We start from the raw sequence: 22,412 nt of genomic DNA on the forward strand, positions 1-22,412 counted from the left end.
ATTTCTGACTCTAATAATAATTTATTCTGGAAGAAGAAAGAAAATCATGTACGGAATCTCTCCGAAAATCATTTGCAGTTGTCCTTTATTTCCTGAGCGCTGCAGCTTTCCTTAGACTGAGTGTGACAATCTGGTTAAAGCATCACTTGGACAATTTGAAGATTAAAAACAAAACCGAAGGAGCAGTGTGCGCTCAGTGTGGAGGGAGGAGAGAGGCAGAAGTCTGCTTTGCCGCCCTAACTGGGTTTATTGGCTGAAACCATTATAACAAAAGTCAGATTAATAAGAGGAATGCGTACACAGTATTAAACATAAGTGATGGGCAAGGAAAGTAGAAACTGGCCAGGTAGTCTGAGGAGAAGCACTCTGAGAACTAGTAGTTTTGATGCTTGTCATTGGCCGGAAGCTGAACCTATTCTTGGTCCTTATCCTAGTTTGCTTTCTATTGCTGTGATAAATACCATTGCCAAGAGCAATTCATGGAGGAGAGGGCTTATTTGGCTTACATGTCCCCATCACAGACAGCCATTGAGAGAAGTCAGGGCAATAATTCAAACAGAAACAGAGGCAGGAATTGTGGAGGGCAGCTGCTTACTGGCTTGCTCCCAATGGCTTGAACAGCACTTTTTCTTCCTTCTTTCCTCCTTTCCTCCTTTCCTTTCCTTCCTTCCTTCCTTCCTTCCTTCCTTCCTTCTCTCCTTCCTTCCATCCTTCCTTCCTTTTTGAGACAAGGTCTTTATGTAAACTGGGCTGTTCTGGAACTATCTTGGTAGACTAGGCTGGCATTGAGCTCAGAGATCCTCCTGCCTCTGCCTCCTGAGTGCTGGGATTTAAAGACATTTACCCTCAATGCCCAGCTTCAGACTGCTTTCTTATAGCACCTAGGACCACCTGCCCTGGGGTGGTACTAGCCACAGTGGGCTGAGCCCTCCTACATCACTCTGAAAACACCCAACAGACTGCCTATAAGCTATCTGATGGGGGAAGTCCCTCAGTTAAGATTCCTTTTTCTCAGATGTCTCTAGCTTGTGTCAGATTGACAAAACAAACAAACAAACAAACAAACAACAACAAACCAACTAACCAGCTCAGTCCTTCCAGCAATTCTGTCCTTGATCAGGGATGCCAGAAGGGAGGTTTGGTTGGTTCTTACTTTTGCTGTAATGTCTCCTTGCATGGAGATTCTATAGCAGTGGAGCTCAACCTTCCTAAGGCTGCCACACTCTTTAATTCAGCTCCTCATGCTGTGGTAACCCCCCAAATTATTTTCATTGCTACCTCATAACTGTAATTTTGCTTCTGTTATGAATTGTAATGTCTATATTTTCCAATGGTCTTGGACAACCCCTGTGAAAGGGGTCTTGACCCATGGGTTGAGCTGCTCTACATGAAGATGAGATGAAAATGAAGAGGCCCCTGGACATTGTAAATGGACCAATTGGGCAAAACAGCTCATTCCCAAGATCCATTTCAGTTCCTGCCGTGAGGCTTGTAAAAGTCCTCCAACAGTTCAGTGGTACCCCATTTCTGGGGACCTGTTCCTGCTGTGTAGGGCTCTGCCTTCCCTCACTTAAGTTCTCATTCAGGATCCTGTAGTAAAAATGCTTTCTAAAACCCACCCATCTGTGTGATGAACTTAGTTCTTTGAGTTTGCCGTGCAAGAACCTGGAGGTCACTGGCCCATGGTGGCTTTGGGTGCTGTTGATTTTCCAGGGCCCTTGCCCCCGAAGCCTACCTGAGGCTACACAGTCTCTGATACCCTCAAGGACACTACTTTCCTGGGTCCTAAGTTGCCTGTGACACAGGGAACACTGTAAGAACAGAAGTCAAACCTGAGTGATTTTCTGGTGAGTTTGCTGAAGGGCAGAATGTTGCTCAAGATTAGGACGGGTTGCAACTGGGTATGAGCCCAACGCAGTAAATGGGGCGGGGCCTCTTCAGGCTTTTCTGTGACTCCAGGATACCCTGAATCTCATCACAGAAGCACTGAAAACTTTAAAAGCTTAACGAAAAAGGAAACTATCTAGGATTATAGTGTAGCGATTTTGCACGGACACGTATGCAAATTACCGTATGAAACTCCTGGGGTACCACAGAAAGTGAGTGTGTACTTTTGTGATTCTCCTCTTCATGGCTCTGGCCGTTAGTGAGCACAGCCTTCTTTCCTGGATGCAAACAGTGTTGCAGAACACATGCCAATGCAGCATTACATAGCATGACTCCCGACACATGCAGACGCTATGCTTGGAATGTCCCGGTTTGAGACCTGACCCGCCACGCCCCCCGCCCCCACTTTGTGTTTATTTTCTCAGCTCACTTAAAAAAGATCGAAAGGATGAAACTATGTAATGCTCATACACATGCAAAATAGCCGTTTACCTCGATTGTTGGGAATATGGTTATTTATTTTTTGTTTACTTATTTGTAACTGTTTCCTTAGATGCAGGGTTATAAATCAGGATTGGAAATATTTTTGTAATATCTAACTTATGCAACCATCTTACTTTCTAGAGAATTAGATCAATTTCATGAGAGGAATATGAGTCTGGGGCTTAATGAAACTTTACCAATATAAAACAGTTGTTTGCTAATTTGCTAGGACAGAAAGAGTATATAACTTAAATTTGCAATATTTTCTCTGACTATTGTGGTAAATTATCTGTTTATATTTTAGTTCATATTTCTACTACAAAGATAGAGTTTCATTAATGATTTGTATGAATTATTTGCATAATGGCTGGAAAGGTTTTGTAGGTTATGTTATTTTTCACTTTTAATTTAACAAATTTGATCCTTCCTAACATACGGAAGGTTTCAATTTTTATAAAATCAAATATGTTTGTCTTTTACTTTGTAGTTTTTTTTTTATTTCTTGTATTTGGGAAAATGTTTCTCCCATTCAGGCAAAATAAAAATATAACTTTTACTCCAACATTCTTCAACTATAAGAAGAATAAAATATCATAAGAAAAACGTTAACGTATGTGTATGCCTAGCATAATTTCTAACTGGTCATAGAAAAAAGAGAGCAGATATGTTGTAATGCTCAGACAGATTTCTTTTTAACACAGAATAAGGGGCAGTTGTGCAGCCTTTACTGACCTCTCACTGCCAAGGGCTGTCTTAAGGGCATTATTTTCTAGACTCACCACAATCATTTTTCACAAGCCAGTCTATGACTGGAGAAATGGAGGCTTTGAAGGGTTAAATGTGTTGCCTTAGGTTTGACACAACTACACAATGGTAGAACTGAAAAACACTTTGCTTTCAGACTGCCAGCCTCTTTACCCATCAGTACATTAACCTCGACTCATTTTTATGGAGCCCTGAAGGTCCTGGGTTTTTTTTTTTTTTTTTTTTTTTCCTTTCAGATTTGTTTGATTCTTCCTGTATGCCTGTTTTGCCTGGATACCTCTATGTGTATCATGTGGGTACCTAGTGTCCTGTGAGGTCAGAACAAGGCATCAGATTCCCTGGAACTGGAGTCACAGGTGGTTTTGAACCACCAAGCAGGTGCTGGGCACTGAATCTGAGGCCTCTGTAAGAGCAGCCGGTGCTCTTAACCACGGAGCCGTCTCTCCAGGTTCCTTGTTTTGTTTCTTTGTTTTCCTGTTCATTACAGAAACTTGCCACTTACTAACTAACACACTTGCTGCAGTTAATCTTGGGCTGAGATCTAGGACTGAATAAAAAGGAGAAAAACAGTGGAGAACCAACATTCATCGCTCTCTGTTTCCTGACTGTGAATGTAACGTGAGCCGCTACCTCACGCTCCTACTCCCATGCCTTTTGTGTCATGATGAGCTATATTCCCAAACTGTCAGTCCAAACAAACCTGTCCTTCCTTCCATTGCTTCTGTCTGGCATTCCACAATGGCAACAAGAAAAGTAAATGATACAATATTCATTTATAACAGAGCAAAAGGTTTGCTACACATCTGCCAGTCGATCCATTCAGCATCTTGTGGGAATGCCACTTGGAACCTGTACTTTGGGTGCAAAGTAAAAAAAGAGCATCTGGGACACAGCAAAGGTATTTGCTGTTTCCTTCAGAGCTGCTTGCACCTGACACTGCCAGGACCATTATGTGATCTGTGAAAATTAAGCAGGGATTAGTCTATTATCATCATGCCTGTGAGAAGAATGGCGGGTATTCTTTAGATACTTCCATAGAATTGATTTTTTTTTTATTTTTATTACCTATGTCCTCATTGTTTGGTCAATGCTTGGCTGAGGCATTCTGTGCATTGGGTCATCTTGCTCCCAACTTCCCATTACAGCTCTATTTTACTGGAGCAAACATTGTTGACTTGGCCTTCCTGCATCAGGTAGTGTGTCCATTTCTTAGTGACAATGATAATGACAACCGCCACTCATGGACTACGTTTTATTTAATCCTTACCATTGAACCATGGAGCACATTTCCTTGTCTTGCTTTTGTAGGTATGTTCTAATGCTCAAACAGATTAAAAAACAAGGACTAAATAAGGTCACACTCAACTGTGTGACATTTACTGACCCCCTGCTTCCAGGTGCTATCTTAAGGACATTGTTTCCTAGACTGATCACAATTTTTCTCAGGCCATTTTAGAAATGGAGAAATCGAGGCTTAAAAGCACCAGCCAAGGACAATACGTGCAGTAAACTTCGAACCCCTGCTCAGATCTAGCCAATGGACAGAACATTCTCCATAGTTGAGAGGAGAGCGGGGCCTGACTTTCACACAAACTCTGGTGCCCCATATTTGACCATGTCCCCTGTATGGGGAGACCTGGTGGCACTCAGAGGAAGGATAGCAGGCTACCAAGAAGAGACTTGATACCCTATGAGCATATACAGGGGGATGAGGTCCTCCTTAGTCACAGTCATAGGGGAGGGGAGTAAGGGGAAAATGGGAGGGAGGGAAGAATGGGAGGATACAAGGGATGGGATAACAATTGAGATGTAATATGAATAAATTAATAAAATTTTAAAAAGGTTAAATATTGTGCTTTAGGTTTAACCTACCTAAACAGTGGTAGAACTGGAGTTTTAACCCCTATAACATATACTCCAAAGACCCATCTGTTACCTCATTGATTGATCTGTTAACTTTTAATGTTATAAGTGAAATTCAAACCCAGCTCTGATCCCCAAGCCTTTATTCCGAAACAGCTGGGGGGAATGCCCTCCTGGGTGTGGTGAGTCAGCATCTGCTGTTCCCTGAGGTGTGCGCTGTGTCCCATCACAAAAGCAGAAGAGTTTGTGACTCTTGCACTTTTAGAATTAAATATAATGATTTAGATATGCCCTGTGATGCCTTTTCACTCCTTTCATAGTAATAAACCTTACCAAATAGAAAAAAGTAAAAAAAGTCATCTCATGAGTATTGTGGACCAGAACTGCAGACAGAACAGAAGGGCTCTGCACTGCACCAAGATGCTAGAATCTCAGGGCTGAGATCTTACAGAACACTGTTTCTCCAAGTGTAGCCTCCAGACTACCTGGAGAATTACAAATGCTGATTATCTGGGCCCATCTCAGCCTGACTCAAGCAAGGGTAGCACCATCCACAGTGGGGTGAGCCCTCTGACATCAACAACAATCAATAAATGCCTCGAAGGCTTGCCCCTAGGCCAGTCTGGTGGAGGCGTTTTTTCTCATTTGAGGAGGGTAGTTCTCAGGTAGCCTTAGCTCACGTCAAGCTAGCAAACAGAACAAAACCAACCAGGACATCTCAGCTTTGGTTTCTTACATCCACAGTAGTCCCAGAGGGAGTTTCTTAAAAAAGAAGCAAATTCTGAGGGAAGCAACACATGGCTATGTGTGACATGGACTCACATCTTCTAGCGTTGTTGTGACTACACCTGTTGGATTAAAGCAGTCGAAAGCCACCCACACTCATGGAGCAGGCATGAGGGGCACACTGCACAGGAGCAATGTCAAATCATTTAGAGCTGTGTTTTGAAGCCTTCAGAATCTGTGATGGGACCAGACTCTCATTTGCAGACTCCATGTCTAGGCTTTCCAAAATTCTCACAGCATTTGGCTACATGCTCAGATCCACAGTCCACAGGAATGTGATATGAAGAGTTATAGTGAGTATTTTGTGGAAGAAAATAAGTTGAGAACTGTTTCTCTAAACTATTCAATTATGTTTCTCTTAAGAGGATATTATAAGATTATTTCATGTGTGCCTGACAAACATAGCTTTTTAAAAAAAATCAATATATGGTATATAATATGTAGCAACACAGAGAGCCATCTCAGTAAGTCCTTATTAAATCAAGTTGCAGATTTAATATTTGAGCCTTCCAAAAGATCTCATTATATAGTTGTGTGCAGTGTTCTTGTAATTTCAGTTCCTCCCTCATCTGCATCTAGCACACTTTGACAAATCACAAGACTCCTGTGAGTCACAGGACATGTGGCATAGACAGTCTATTGTCTAAGATAAATGCATTTCTTATAAATAGTGTTCACTCAGGGGCTTCTGTGGTGTGGAAGAATAGAGGCCAGAGACCTCATGGCAGGATCATTTTTATTGGGCAGAAAGCGACTTATAGTCACCTTTTCTGATTCTAAGTATATTTGTCTTTTGGGGGGCTACTTAAACTCATACTAGGTCCTGGCTTAGCATTTAACACTCTCCGCATAAGACAGTTCTAAATAAGCTCACAACCCAAAGGCTCGTCCTGTGTATACAAATTAGCCCAGAACATCGTGCTGATAGATAAATAGAAGTCTATGTCAGGGCTGTTGTGCTTCAGTGAGAAGATTTAGTAGTCTGCTTTGATTTCCAATGAATGAGTCTTTGAGTTAAAACAAAGCATTCATTTCTGTGGCTCTTTCCATCCTCTGAAAACAATACTTCCGTATTCTTTTCTGAAATTAATTGGCTAGATTTCTTTAATTCTTAACTTAAAGCTTTATTGTAACGGTTAAGCTTTCCAGAAACATATGGTTGAATTTGATTACACAGGGTTATCACATAGCTTAAATTCCACATTTTAGATTTTCACATGATCCTGTGAAGGAGTGGTAGAAGATATTGGAAAGTGAAATATTTTAAATATTCTCCTGAAATAAGAGGGGTGGAAATGGGGCTTACATTCTATTTCCAGGTGTTCCATAATGCTACTGTATGGCACAGGCCTCTGCAGAGACACGGAAGGTCCAAGTTACTCTGTCCAAGTTACCAGATGATTTCATAGAAGTTGAAACTCATAATAATTTATATTTTCACATGTAACTCAATGCACTGTCAAGGGATGTTTTGAAAGTTGTGAAACATGGCGACCCTTTATAATATTCTGTTGTCCATGATTGTCCATGCACATATATGAACAAATCACAGATGCAAGAGAGCAAGGTTGAAGCAGAAGAGCAACAGCTGGGATATTCTTTAATCTTCTTTTTTATTGGATATGAACTCAACTTTTTCCTGGTCTTTATTTTTTTTCTAGATCTTTTTGAAATTTTTGTTTTAAGCAATACTTCTAATAATTCTTTGATAATTTCATATAGCAGGTTTTGGTCATATTCACCCCATCCCAGTTCACTCCCACCTCCCTACCCCAACCCCAACCCCAACCTCATGTCCTTCTTCTTTTAAACTATGGAGTCCAATTTGGGATGACTGAATACTCTTGGGCATTGGATCATCCTCTAGATCATGGTTGACCCAACAGGAGTCAAAGCCTTAAAAACAAACAAACAAACAAACAAACGAACACAGCTTTCCTTCTCCCCAAAGCTATCAATAGCTGTTAAGCCAGGAGTGGGACTTTGCACCCCCTTTCCCTCCCCACACTGGTATAATCGCTACTGAAGTTGTGTAGGTCTGGAGCATGGTCTGTCAACTACGATGAGTTCATACATGCAACTGCCTTGTTGTATCAGGAAATCACTGTTTTTTTCTGGTCATCACTGCCTCCAGCTCTTACAATTTTTCTGTCCCTTCTAAAATGATCTCTGAAAGTTGGGGACAAAACATGTGTGTGTGTCTCTGTGTGTGTGTGTGTGTGTGTGTGTGTGTGTGTGTGTGTGTGTGTGTCCCATTAAAGGGTGATCAGAGTACCCTGTGGTCTCCTATTCTCTGTATATTGGCCAGTTGTGGGTCTTTGTATTAATCACTGTTTAAGTCAGGGTTTTCAAGAGGATCAGAACTGGTATAACATTTATAATATATAATATGTAATATGTACATTACAAATACATACACATGTAATATATACATTATACACATATGAAATGTATGATTCTATATAACATAATATATGTGTTATTATTGGCTGTCTCCCAGTTAAAATTCCAAGAGTGCAGTAGTTGTTCACTCCAAGAGGCTGGATATCTCAGATATTCATTAGGATATGCAGAATCCTGAAGGATTAGTCTCTAAGGAAAGAATGAACTTGCCAGTGATTGTGAGGGCACATAGGCAAAATACTAAAGCTTCCTTCTTCCATATCCTTTATATAGGCCGCCACCACAAGGTGGGTCTTCCCACTTCACATGACTTAGCTAAGAAGAATCTCTCACAGGTGCATGGGCCACTTTTTTCTTAAGTCCAGATGTAGCAGAGTTGACAACCAACGATAACCATCATGGTCACCATCTAGTAGGAGAAGAAACTTCTCCAGTGGGGGCTAGGAGATGTACTAATCCATGGGGAGGAGCTCGTTGGTATTATGTCCACTTAGCTGCATGGTGGTAAGGGGGTCTTCCTTCAGTCCCCTGACTTGTCTAGCCAGGGGTCCTTTGTCCTGATATTGGTGTTTATCTCCATTTGTTTTAATTCTTATGTTTTAGCTCCAAACTGATAGATTCAGTACTTTAAATCAATATACAGACTCACTTATTCATTTATTCACTTATCTATTCAACTTGTAGTGTCAAACTAGTGGTGGAGGGGCTGGAGAGATGGCTCAGTGGTTAAGAGCGCCGCGTGCTCTTCTAAAGGTCCTGAGTTCAATTCCCAGCAACCACATGGTGGCTCACAACCATCTGTAATGTGATATGGCGTCCTCTTCTGGATTGCAGGAATACATGCAAGCAGAGTACTGTATACATAATAAATAAATAAATAAATAAATCTTAAAAAAAAAAAAAACAAACTAGCGGTGGAAGTACAAAAGAAAGTAGTCATAGCTGCTGTTTCCTACGATCTCCAGGTCAGAGATAGTAAACAAATGAATGCAGGGTGTAGCAAATGCTATGATGGTGAGCTACACAAATGTCAGAAATCAGGAAGTTAAAATACCATGGGTTTTAATTCCACTGCCTAGCACGTCATTAATTCCTCTCAGTTAAATCATTTCCCTGTTTTTGTTTTTTTTTTTTTTAATAGATCTATTTATTCACTAAAGAGATCTAAATTTGTGTGTGAGTGTGTGTTCCGTATGGGAACCATGTGAATGCAGTGTCCTCGGAGTCCAGAAAAGGCAGTCAGAGTCCCTGTAACTTCAGTTACAGCTGGTTGTGAGCCTCCATGTTTGCGCTGGGAAGCGAACCCAGGACTTCTAGAAGAGTAACCAGTACTCTAATCACAGAGCCATCGCTCCAGACACTCATTTACATGTTTCCTGTGGTCTATATGCTCATTAATTATTGATGGCAATACGTGCTAGGAAAAGCTAAGGGGGAAACTGCTTCAAAGACAAACAAAACTTTGTCCTAATTATAGAGTCCTGTATGGCCCAGCAATCCATGTTTCTCCGTCAAATCTGAAGGGATGTGAGGCACTTCTCAAACACATCGCTATGACCAATATGTCCCATATAAAGCCCTGCTTTGTACAGAAATCCCAAAGTGTGTAGACCAGGCTGTACCATTATACCACTATGTATTCTCTTACATAATAAGAGGTCCATGGGTAGGGCTGCATGAGGATGAAATTAGCTCACTAACATCAGCGATCTCAGCTCTTTCCATTTTATCCTTTGCCGTAGTTGATGTACTGGTTCATCTCTAGGGCAGTTTTGCTCATGGCCACGAAATAGCTGCAGATATTCCAGGCATCAGAAAATACTACTGTCTTCTACAAGAGTGGTTTTTGTTTTTGTTTGTTTCTTTGTCTCTCTTTGTTTTAAGTCGGTGGTGGATAAGGTGCCCCCAGAGGATTTCCATCTTACTGTGGCTCACTGACCGGAATCGCACCTCATACCTATTTGTAAGCTGGTTACTGGCAAGGGAATCACCATGATTGGGCACACTAGTCATGACAGGCTCTACTTTAGCAGTCATTGATGCTGGTTCTGTTATTTGAATATCTCTCTTACGTAACAGTTTCTTGCACATATATACACTCTTATAGCTCTCTAGAATTCAAGTGGATTGAAGGATTTATTCTTAGGTTACCAGATTGTAAACTAGAATACTTACACTGAAAAATTTTCAGAACAGAAAGACTTAGGTTAAACATTAAGAACCAACCAAACCAAATGCCTCTTGTCTGAGATTCTTTTTCAGTCACCAAGAAAAATATTCCAACGAATACAACTTAAGAGAGCAAGAGCTTATTTCCTCTACAGTTCAAGGGCATGCTCCATGGTGGCTGGGAAGGCAAGGCAGCAGGGCAGGAAGGCAAGGCAGCAGGGCACGCTCCATCAAGGCAGGCAGATAAGGCAGCAGGGCACACTCCATCACAACAGGAAGGTAAGGCAGCCAGAGCCTGGAGCAGCTGGTCAGATCACTTCCGCGACCAGCAAGGAAAGAGCAATGAACTCCGGTCCTCAGCTCACCTTCTCCATTTTACCGTCAGAGTGGTGCCACTCACAGTTAAGATAGCTCTGCCCACATCAATGCACCTAACTGAGGGAATCCGTCACAGGTGTGCCTGGAGGCTTGTCTCCTCCTCATTTCTGCTCCTGTCAGTTTACATTAAAAGCTTTGCAACTCTAGACAAGCAACCAGGAAGCTCTAGGCAAGTGTGGTATTTCAGAATCAATGAAGTGAAGCGAGGATGACCTTGTTCCTTCTCAGTTTATGCCATGTGGGGTTCTTTTTCTTCGTTCTTCAGGTAAAAATGATCGCGTTGAGTATTATTTCATGCTGCTAAGAAGGTTTATCCTGGGGTTGGAGAGATAACTTCTCATTTAAGAGCACTGGCTGCTCTTTCAGAGGACCCAGGTTTCATTCCCACAACTACCCAAATGGTGGTTTCTTTGAGACAGTGTAGCCCTGGCTGTCCTACACTTGTTATGTAGACCAGGCTGACCTTGAACTCGCAGACATCTGCCTGCCTTTGCCTCCTGGGATTACAGGTGTGTGCCACCATGCCTGGCAGTCAACTTAAATTTATTTTGCATTTTGTAATAATAGAAATGAAGGAAAACACTGGGCAGTGGTGGCACTCACCTTTAATACAAGCATGAGAAAAAAGGAAGCAGGTGGATCTCAGAGCTCGAGGCTAGCCTGGTCTACAGAGTGAGCTGCAGGACAGCCAGGACTACACAAAGAAACCCTGTCTTGAAAAACCACAACCAAAGAAAAACCCCCAAACAAAAAAAAACCCCATAAAATAAAATTTAAAGAAAGAAAGAAAGAAAGAAAGGAAGAAAGGAAGAAAGAAAGAAAAAACCAACCACTACAAAAACCAAAACCAAGCAAAACAAGCATTCACGTATTTCAGACTCAGGAATCTGAATGGGTGCTGATTGCTGGAGGCCAATTTCTACTTTCTGTACCTAGAATTACTGCTGTTACTAGGAAACAGTGCTTCATAGCTTAGCGTTTTATTGTGAAAAATGAAATACCCAATTGTCTCCTAGGCATCTTGATGTGTGGGTTAGCCTTTATGCTTTCTTAAATGTTTTGTGATGAATTCAGTGACATTTAATTTCTTTTCAAAAATGATTTAGATCGGCCTTCCCAAAGCTGTTTTACATTTTAGACAGTTTATCTGTTACTTTTTAAAATGTCTAAGAATTAATTCTGGAACCAAGAAATTTCTCCAGTAAGTCACCTCACTGGGTCTAAGGTCTTGCCACTTTGCTCTTGCTATTTGACATTATTTCTTTATGAGTCCTAGCTGAATATTTCTGAAGAAAGCCTGCACGGTCCTTAATCATCCACCGTGTTAAATGCAGACTTACCTGTTCTAACTGACTTGTAGTGATATGTTATTCTTGTAAAGTAGTGTATCCTCAGGAAAAAATACAAGTATGTTAATTGTCATAGGCCTTTTGAAATTGTCTATAACATATGTTGTGTAGGACTGTCCCAAAAGCCAAGTAACTGCCATCTTGGGGAGTTCATCTGTACTCCCTTAAAAAACGATCATGCTAGCTGGACTTGTTGACTATTTATACTCCTCACAGAAGGTCAAGAGACCCTCGCCTGGATGCCTCATTGCTTACTACCACCTGCTGTATACAATTCTGGCTAATTGCAAGTGGCCTTGGGAGAACTACAATACATACCTCAGGGAGACTAGGGGAGTTGGGGGTGTTCTACTTATGCTGTTGAGAAGCCCTTATCCCTGCTGAGTAAAGGCTTTCCAGGTACAGTTTGTGAGGGAGGAGCACCTACAACCTGTAGGTGACCCCTCACAGATAGATACTCTGAAAGGAAACCCAACAAACCCACTGGTTCATCAGAGTGAACACTGTTTAAATGGTGCCTGGGGTGTATGCTGAGCATGGTGACACATGTCCTTAATCCCAGCACTGGGGGGCAGAGGCAGATGGAGCTCTCTGAGTTCAAGGCCAGCCTGGTCTACAAAGTGACTCTTGGGCAGCTATGGCTATACAGAGAACCCCTCTCTCAAAAAATCCAAAATAAATAAGTAAATAAATAGAATGGTGCCTGGGTTTGCCACTGGGATTAGGAGAAAGGTTAGACATTGCTCATGTCTCTCCTTGGGAAGGACTTTGAGCAACCACATTACAGATGAATGTCTTTGTTTTTTCAAAAAGTGTGTTCAGTGTGTAGAGGGTAAAATCATGGTAATATGATAATGACAATGTCCAGAGTATTTTAGATTTGGGTGGCTCTATCTGATGAATCATCTCACTTGATTCGTGCTTACTATTGCCCAGCAAATTATATTATATGGTACTATTACGCCTACTCATACAAAAAGTGGTGTTTGAAAACTCTAAGTGAAATTTACAACATCAGACAAAATGTAAATAGAAGAACTTGGATTTGGATGGAGTTGTTCTCACTTATCATCTATGCAAGTCTAGTGTCCTCACACAATGCTTTACTGTTTCCTACACACACACTTGCTCATCAGGACTCTTTGAATGACACAGAAAAACATTTCTTCCTACAGACATTTTATCTTATTATTCATTTCCAAAGGATGACAGCTAAAAGAGATGCAACCAAAATATTTACTCGGTACCTATGGCAATCTTCATGTGTAGTGTTTCAGTCAGTATTCCTAATATTTTAGTATCTTATATAGATGATGCATACATTTTGTAGAGGCTTTACCTCTTCTCAAGGATACTGTGATTTGATTTTTGCTTCTTTGGCTTAAAAGTCTAGTCATTGTAAGTTTTGTCACTGAAATAAACTTTTTGAGGAATCTAAAACTTATATATTTCTTTTATTCCTGGCTTTTAGTTACCCCATTTGAAATTATATTAAGCATTTAAAACTATTCTGTGTTCCAACAAGAGCTGCACAACCTATCAGTCTGTGAACCAAAGTCTACAACTAGATAGCATTTGCTGATCTGGTTTTTATTTATCATATTTATATTGGAAAAAAGTATCGATTTAAAAAAAAAGCACTGGTAATGTTTTTTTCCAAATGCCTAAAATGATTGTTCATGGTTAAGAATACTTTGAAAGCTCATCAGGTTAATTTGGTTATAGAGAAACTCTGATAACGGGCAGACACATTTCAACTTTGAATTCTATTTTTTGTTTGTTTGTTTGTTTGTTTTGTTTTTGCTACACAAGAATAAAGAACTTAGGCAAGAATACATCATTTAGTTATTTATTTATTTGTCCAATACTATTTTGGAATTGACATTATGTAAACCAGGCTGTCCTTGAACTCAGAGATCTGTCTGTCTCTGTCTCAGGTGCGCTAGGATGAAAGCCATGTGCTACCATGCTCAGTATGAGGCAAGTATTCTTTTTTTTTCATCTTTTTTTATTAATTTATTCATATTACATCTCGATTGTTAGCCCTTCCCCTGTTTCCTCCCATTCTTCCCTCCCTCCCATTTCTCCCCTTCTCCCCTCCCCTATGTCCGTGACCGAGGGAGACCTCCTCCCCCTATATATGCTCTCAGAATATCAAGTCTCTTCTTGGTAATTAGCTGTCCTTCCTCTGAGTGCCACCAGGCCTCCCCATCTGGGGGACATGGTCAGAAAAGGGGCACCAGAGTTCGTGTGAGAGTCAGATCTCACTCTCCACTCAACGGTGGAGAGTATCATGTTCGTCGGCTAGGTCTTGGTAGGGGTTCGAAGCTTACTGCCTATATTCTCCTTGGCTGGTGCCTTAGTTTGAGGAGGACCCCAGGATCCAGATCTGCCTGTCATAAAGTTCTTCTTGTAGGTTTCCAGGACCCTGTGGGTCCTACTATTTCCTCTTTCTTCCATGCTACTCTTGCCTAAAGTCTACCATGAAAATCTTTACTTACCACCGAGGCAAGTATTCTTAACTCTGTAGTTTTAGGAAAGATTTCCAGTAGGAGTGAAATAAATTAGAGCCCATGGTCATTTATCTAACATTTTCATTAGCTATTCAGAAAGGGGTTGGTTGTGTTAGGGTTTCTAATGTTGGGATGAAACACCATGACCACAGCAACATGGGGAAGACAGGGTTTATTTCAGTTTTCATTTCATAGCCCATCATCTAGTGAAGCAGGGTGGGAGCTCAGGGCAGGAACCTGAAGACAGAAACTGAAGCAGAGGCCATGGAGGAGCGCTGCTTACTGCCTGCTCCTCATGGCTTGCTCGGCCGGCTTTCTTATAGGACCCAAGACCGATGACATCCATCAAGAAATCCATCAAAGGCTTGCCCACAGGTCAATCTGGTGGGGATAGTTTTTCAAGCGAGGTTTCTGTTTCACAAATGACTCCAGTTTATGTAGACATAAAACTAGCCAGCAGAGGGATGGTATTACAAGCCTGTGTGAGGTAAGGCATACAGGTGTGTGATGTGAAGTGGCTGTTTGCTCTCAGTTTATTAATCCTGTCCAGCAGGGAACTAGGGCATGCAACAGAGAAAGGGGAGTAGTAGATCAAGACGTTGCAAATCACAGGGGCCATGTTTATCCAGAGAAAAATGGGTCAGAAAAGACTTAAATGCATACTTACAAAACACTTGGTGTATATTTCATTAATTCTACAAATATTAAAAAAAAAATAACTAGGGAGGACCAATCACTACCGACTTATTCATTTGTGGACAAACTTAATGTTTGATTTTTTTTTTGAAGCCACTGAAATTTGGAACAGTTCAATAACGCAGATACAGATAATCACAAAATATTTGGGTACCAAGGAGTGAGCATTTTCATAGTAAAATCCTAAATGTGGTCTTTGCTGTGGATCTGGGCCACAGGCAGAAGCTGAGAGAAACTTGTGAAAATCCTGGAGTGCATTAAGAAAAGTGTAAGCAGAAGCCAGAGATGGCTGGGAGGGCGGGAGAGAAAATACACCACAGAGTATGCCTTCCCATGTTGCTTGTAGCTGAGAAATGAAAATTACTTAGCTCGGAAACTAAGAGAAAGCAAAGTAACAAATAAAAAGAAAATCATAACAAACCCGACAGAACCCAAACAAATAAAAAGCCAAACTCACAAAGGAAACCCACCTAAAACTTATTTGTTGGTTTCTGAGGGAAAAAAAAAATCCACTTTTACTCTCAGCTTTTGCAGAGCTTTTCAGTGTAGTTTCCTGTGCACGATCCTACTCGCTATCTTCAATAGACTGTTGATCAGGTATTAGCAAGATGTTTGCATAAGTGTGCAGGCAGAGACTAAATAGCACAGTGGACAGGGCGTGCTTGCCTATGCTCCTAGTGCCCTGGAAACCGAAGCAGGAGGATCATAAGTTTGAGGCTACGTTGGCTTCATGAGGATACCCTGTTAAAAGCAATGAAGAGGAAGTTGTTTTATCCAGGCCTCCAAAAAGTAACTAAAAGCTAAGAGGTTATGGAAAATGGTTCTTATGTATGGCTAAATGTACCCCGACCTTCATCCGACTTGAATTAAGTTAAGTATGTTTGTTTAGACACAGAAATGTTCTACCTCATGGTGGACGTGTTCAAAGTGTAAGTGAGGAAATACGACTGGCTTGGCAGAAATGAAGATATTCTAAAGAGACACTTGGACCCCCCTCAATGTAATTATCAGAATATTGCAATGAGGGTCCCAGATAAATGCATTGTCCTCAGGAATCTCATTCAAGGAGAAGAAAAAGCTTCCTACCAAAGGCAGGACTTGTCTGCTGGAAAGAGATTTCACACAGTTCCAACAACTTGTCAGACCACCTTACAGGACGAGACAGAAGCCCAGGCAAGGATGTTGACACCTTGACTGGGTCTGTTTAGATGTGTGTGTCCTTGACTTTTTAGTTAAATTTTGATTTCATATCAGGACCCTGCAGGTGAGAGTTGCTGGGTTTGGGTGATCTCTTTGTCCCTCTTCCCAATGTTCATACATTGAATCAATCTCTCTCTCTCTCTCTCTCTCTCTCTCTCTCTCTCTCTCTCTCTCTCTCTCTCTCTCTCTCTCCACTATTATAAAGATATGAATGAAGGAAGGATGGAAAGGAGGAAGGGAGGGATTGAGATAAAGAGCCAGAACTAGTCATACAAAGAGCCAAGACAACACATGTACCTGCCAATCCCCACAGTGGAATAATTATAAGCAGAAACTTGATTCTCATGGGGACGGGATTAGTCTGAGGGTCTGGAGAATAAAGGACACAGCTAAGCAAAGCTCTGTCTGATTACCTTTCTATATCTCCCCCAGGAACAAACATTCCTCTCAGGAGACCAGGGTTGTATTGGCTTGTTTTTATTTCCTGTCCCTGTCTCTGTGTTCTTATTGTAGTTTCAAATAAATGTTTCAGACATCGGAACTTTTGATTCAAAAGCTCTTAGTAATTGATGAGTTTAGAAACTTGTCAGTTGATTCCAAATTGCCATTAGATTGTTTTCGACTATGTCCCTAGAATTCATATGTCATGCTGAATCTGTGACAGACTTCACGGGTGCTGTTATGTGAGGAGGCTATTTTCTAAATAGGAGGAGCCTACAGATGTGTGTGTGTGTGTGTGTGTGTGTGTGTGTGTGTGTGTGAGAGAGAGAGAGAGAGAGAGAGAGAGAGAGAGAGAGAGAGAGAGATCTTTTGTAGGCACCTGGTTCTTTTGGTTTGTTTTTGAATTTTTTTTAATGGATTTTTTTCCTTTTCTCAACTCTTCCCAGTTCCTTCCCACTACTCATCCCATTCAGATCCATATCTTTTCTGTCTCTTCTTAGAAAATGCTCATCTAAAGAATAATAATAAGATAAAATGAAACAAGATAAGACAAAACAAAGAAAATGGAATAGGACAAAACAAACAGAAGAAAAAGATCCAAAGGAAAAAACACGAGAAACATATAAATGCAGAGACACACATGCTTTTATATAGAAGATTCTCATAAAAACACAAAACTGGAAGCCATTATATATATATGACTTTTAAGGTTTAAAAAAAACCTGCCTGGACACAACCTCATGAGACAAAGAGCCTCCAAAGATGCTGTTAATTTTGGGTTGGCCATCTACTGCTGAGCATGTGGCCTACTTTTAAGTGTGACTTGTTTCCCCAGTGAGGTTCCCATGGAGAAGACTAATTTTTCATTTGCAAGTAGTTATCATTTGGAGATAGCTTCTGGGTTATGGATGAGGGTGTGTGCCCACTTCTCTCAGCTCTAAGATCTCATATGGTGCAGATCCATGAAGCTTCTATATATGCTACCACAGTCTCTGTGAGTTCCTATAGCCATTAGCCATGCCGCGTTCGGAAGGCTTCTCTTCATCTTCTCTGGCTCTTACTCTGAACCCCTAGGGGGAGGATTTGATAGAGGCATCCCATTTAGGGCTGTGTGTGCCAAGGTCTCTTGCTCTCTACACACTGTCCAGCTGGGTGTTCCCATCCATCGCAGGAGGAAGCATCTCTGATGATGGCTGAGGAAGGCACTCATCTATGAGTATGGCGGAATATCATTAGGAGCCATTTTACTGCTACATTCTTGTTCCTTTAGCAGAATAGTAGTATCTGGTTTTTGTCTCTCACTAAGTAGGCTTGGCTGGTTTGGAGCCACTGTGTACATCTGGCTGACCTTGAACTCAGAGATTTCTTGATGAAGTTTAACATGTGTGTTTCTACACCTGGCCAGCAGGCACATTATTCTTAAAGATAGCAATAAAACAAAACAAAACAAAACACCTGCAGGCTCTTTATTAAACATCTGAGGTGATATACATAAGAAAATAATTAACCATTTTTACCTTAACCAAAGACAGAAATATCAAGAAGCTTGGAGTAAACGAGAATAATTCTACTCCCATTAAAAGCAAAACAAAACATACTAACAAACAAAAACAAAAATCAAAACATTTTCTGAGCTACACTTCTTCTCCTCTTTCAAAAAATTGTTTAGTTATGCACACAGATGCATATATACACATGTGTCTGTGCAGATGGATGCAGTGCCTGTGGAGGCCGGAAGAAGGTAGCAGGCACTCTGAAACTGGAGTTAAGAGTAGTTGTGTGCCTGGTGGCTGGGAACAGAACTTTGGTCCTCTGCCAGAGCAATATGTGCTCCTAGCTGCTGATCTGGCTCTACAAACCCTCACTTCCTTCATTTACTTTAGCACTGGGCACTGCTTCTATGTACCCCTGACTTTGGAGCATCTCTGTCCTCTATGTTTTCCTTTGGTGATAGCAGAGTCTTTGCCTGGAACCTCTTTCTAGTCCCGTCTGTGCACTTGCTTTTAAAATTGGATGTTGGCGAGAGTCCTGCTGAATCAGTCTGATGAGATTGACATATAACTGACTTTCAGTCACCCTTGATATTCACCATCCAACAATACCCGATGAGCCTGCTTTCCTCCTCAATTAATTTTTATGCTGATTTAGCCTGGATCGCGTCTACTCTGTTGTCCTGACCCCTGCTCTTGCCCCTTGTAAACTCCACTTGCTCATTCTGGGGTCAGTCTTGATCCATTCTCTATGTTCTAGAATCCACCCTCCAACCCCGCACCCAGACTGGTCAAGCCATGGTGATCCTGACTGAAGTCTGCCTTATTATGCCACACCATGGGATATTTTATTTCTTATTGAATAGCCAACATTTGCGATTGTCTGTGGTGTTATTTTTATCATTTTAAAAATGAAATCATGAGTCACACATCCGGCAGCTTTCTGTCTTGAAGACGCCTCACCAGCACATCCTGGGCCCAGCTGAACAGAGCTGTGGCCTCAGGGCAAGTGCAATTCAGCAGAAATAGAAACACAATGCCTTGAACAGCAAGTGTGTGCCATATCTACCACAGCCACCACGATTGTCACAAAGAATGTGATGTCAATGCTGGACTGCTTTGTAAGTTATAAATGCTTTATATAAGAAGTCACTAAAGCAAACGGATCTTGATAAGGTTCAGGAAGTCAGGCAGGATCTCTGTACTTAGGACCCAACTCTACACGTGCTAATATTGAAAATGTCTGTTAATGTGAGAGCAATCATCACTGCAATGTCCATTCTAGTAAATGAATTAAGTCAGTGGCATTTGCTGAAAAAGCACTGAAAGATAATACTCCATTCTAAGTTAAAGTAGAAAGTCAACAAGGATCCTAAGGAAGACGTGTGAAAAATGATTGTTTATATTTTAGAAATGAGAAAATGAGACTTTCTCATTAGGTCTTCTGCCTCACTGCTGTCTGATTGCTTCAGCAGGACACACTGTCTGTGTGGCCATATTCCTCCCCCAGGTTGTTGGGGAATAGTCTGATGTATTTTAATTCTAGTTACTGCTTGCTATCTGTGTGACCCACCTTTTGCTTAAAAAAGCCATCCCACTTGGGCAGGGCAAAGGAGATAGGTGGGGCTAGGAGAGAGAGAAATTGGGGGGGGGGCTGAGGTGGGGGGGTGAGAGGAAGAAAAAAGGACTGCCACAAGGGAGAAGGAGAGAGACCTGAAGAGAGGAGAGGAAGGCCGCCATGGATAGAGGATGGAGGAGACGCACACAGCTGGCATGGATGGAGAATCTGGCCCAGATGAAGAACATTAACAAGTATTTGGGATTACAGATGGGAGGTAACTTGGTAGAAGTTATTAGAAGCAGAAGGCATGGGATTGAGACAGGGATCCCATGCCTTCCCCACTATGGGAGGTAGTTTAGAGGATTGATATCTGCTCTGCCCCAGGTTAACTAAGGCTGTTTTAAAATATAACAAATGTCTGTGTCTTGACTGATTGCTAGCAGGGGCTACAGATCATATAGATAATACAGTTAATTTAAAAACAATGCGAGGGGCTGTAGATTAAGCCATGACCGATGTGAATAATGGGCTCAGGACTTTACATGTACTGTTTGCTAGTGATGGATCCAAGACTTGAGTGAATGGTCTAGTCTGGAAAGACAAGCAAACACAATCTGAGTTTTCAGCTTCTGTACCTGAAACAGAGAATCAAGTAATGCGTACCCTCTACCTTCGTTGCAACATCATTCGCAATAGGTAAGAGAGTTGATAACCCCGCCTCTTGGCTGACGGGTGACTGGATGTGTGTCTACATGTGAATGCCTATCTCCAGCTATACAGTACAGATATTATTCAGCCACAAAAAAAAAAAAAAAAAAAAACCTCTTGTAATTTGTGACAACATGGATGAACCCAGGGGATATCATGCTGCATAAAGGTAATCAGACACAGAAAAGTCCTGAATTATCTCACTTCATTTGGAATCTTCAAATGTCATACTCATAGGAGCAAAATAGAATGGTGATTACACAGGCCCGGGGAGAAGGATGTGGGGAGATATTAGTCAAAGAGCACAAGTTTTGAGGCCCCCTTATAGCCTGGGGTAAGCTGCACTAGGTAATTTGATTGAGGACACCATTACAAAACATTTATGTAGGTCAAATCATCACAAGCTATACTTTGGCGGTCTTTATTTGTGAACTAAGTATTTTGCAGGGATTGGGGCGGGAGGGGTGGGTAAAAAGCAGCAGAAAGTAGCTTTAATCAAAGTCTGAGAGTCCAGTGAGGGGGTCACCATGTACGGTTATATTTAAGATGTGAAAGCAGAGAAGCTGGATAACAAATGTGCCCTGAAGTGTGCAAGTGTAGAGAGATGGGGAAAAAGGTATTTCTCTCTCTTGTTTCCCTTGACTTTTTCCATCCTTTGACCCAGATTTTTCTTTCTTTGTTTCCAATAATAATATACTGAATTTAAAACAAACTCTCTCTCTAAGGGCGTCAAGGTTTTACGTTAACTTACATTAGCCTTAAGTGAAATAGAAAAGTTATGGATGCGAGGATAGCATCATCTCTAACAGCTGAGAGTAAAGTCACGCACGCGCAGTTGTTAGTCTCTCACTTGTACTGAGTTCTACTTTTCTGCTAAACTTTTTCAGTGTCTACTAGGAACCTCCTGGAGGCCTCAGAGAACGGTTCCCAACTTGTTAATCCAAATAACACTGCATCCACAGGACGGGCTTGGAGCCACCTTCAAATCAAGCCATGCAAGCAGTCACCTGCTTTGTTAACGGACACTACTATTTCCTGTGCTTTTGAGTAAGACTTTAAATCTGTGCCTGAAGCCATATCTTGTATACCACCATGCAGAGAGCTTCATAGTTACATCAAAAGAAGGCTCCACCTCCACTGGAGAAACGTACATACGACTTAGGAAGACGGTGCCTGCCATGAAGTATTCCCGTGAAAAGCCATAAGCTCCCCATGTCACTTTTATTGTAATGCAATCTAGTTCATAGTTTCTCTTTTACAATTAACTTAGGGAAAAATAGGGAGTGGTCTCACTATTGGAATGAATTAAATCTTTAAGGAAAATTGCATTTTGAGAAATTTATTCTGAAGTGTGTTTCTTTTTGAATTCTGACATATTTGAATCAAAGATTTTAGAACACCAAAGGCACTGTCAGCTATCACTAGGGAGTGCATTTGGAAATATTTTTCAATTCTGTGATCACAAAAGGAATTTGACATACAGTTAAAAACTGCCAGCTTAACGTTTTGTGGTTATTGCTGGGGATAAAATACATCATATTTTAAAATGATGGAGTTTGTTACAAAATCAATTTTGCCATTGCCTTTTGGGTATTGTGAATACAAAGATGGTATTAAACTAAAGGATTTACGTAATCTTTATAAAGAATTCTGCAGTAAGCTAGACAGGTGGTTTTTGTATGACATGCGTGTCAAGTGTGTGACTACAGAGCCTTGTACA

The 22,412-nt window shown here is 41.2% G+C and overlaps 1 protein-coding gene across 1 annotated transcript in view; it reads right to left on the reverse strand.

Moving 5' to 3' along the window:
- The window catches only part of Nbea (neurobeachin), a 657,568-nt gene that overhangs the window by 596,049 nt on the left and 39,107 nt on the right, over positions 1-22,412 (reverse strand). The window lies entirely within an intron of this gene.

Source organism: Acomys russatus, chromosome 15 (assembly GCF_903995435.1).
Source record: "Acomys russatus chromosome 15, mAcoRus1.1, whole genome shotgun sequence".
Taxonomy (NCBI): domain Eukaryota; kingdom Metazoa; phylum Chordata; class Mammalia; order Rodentia; family Muridae; genus Acomys; species Acomys russatus.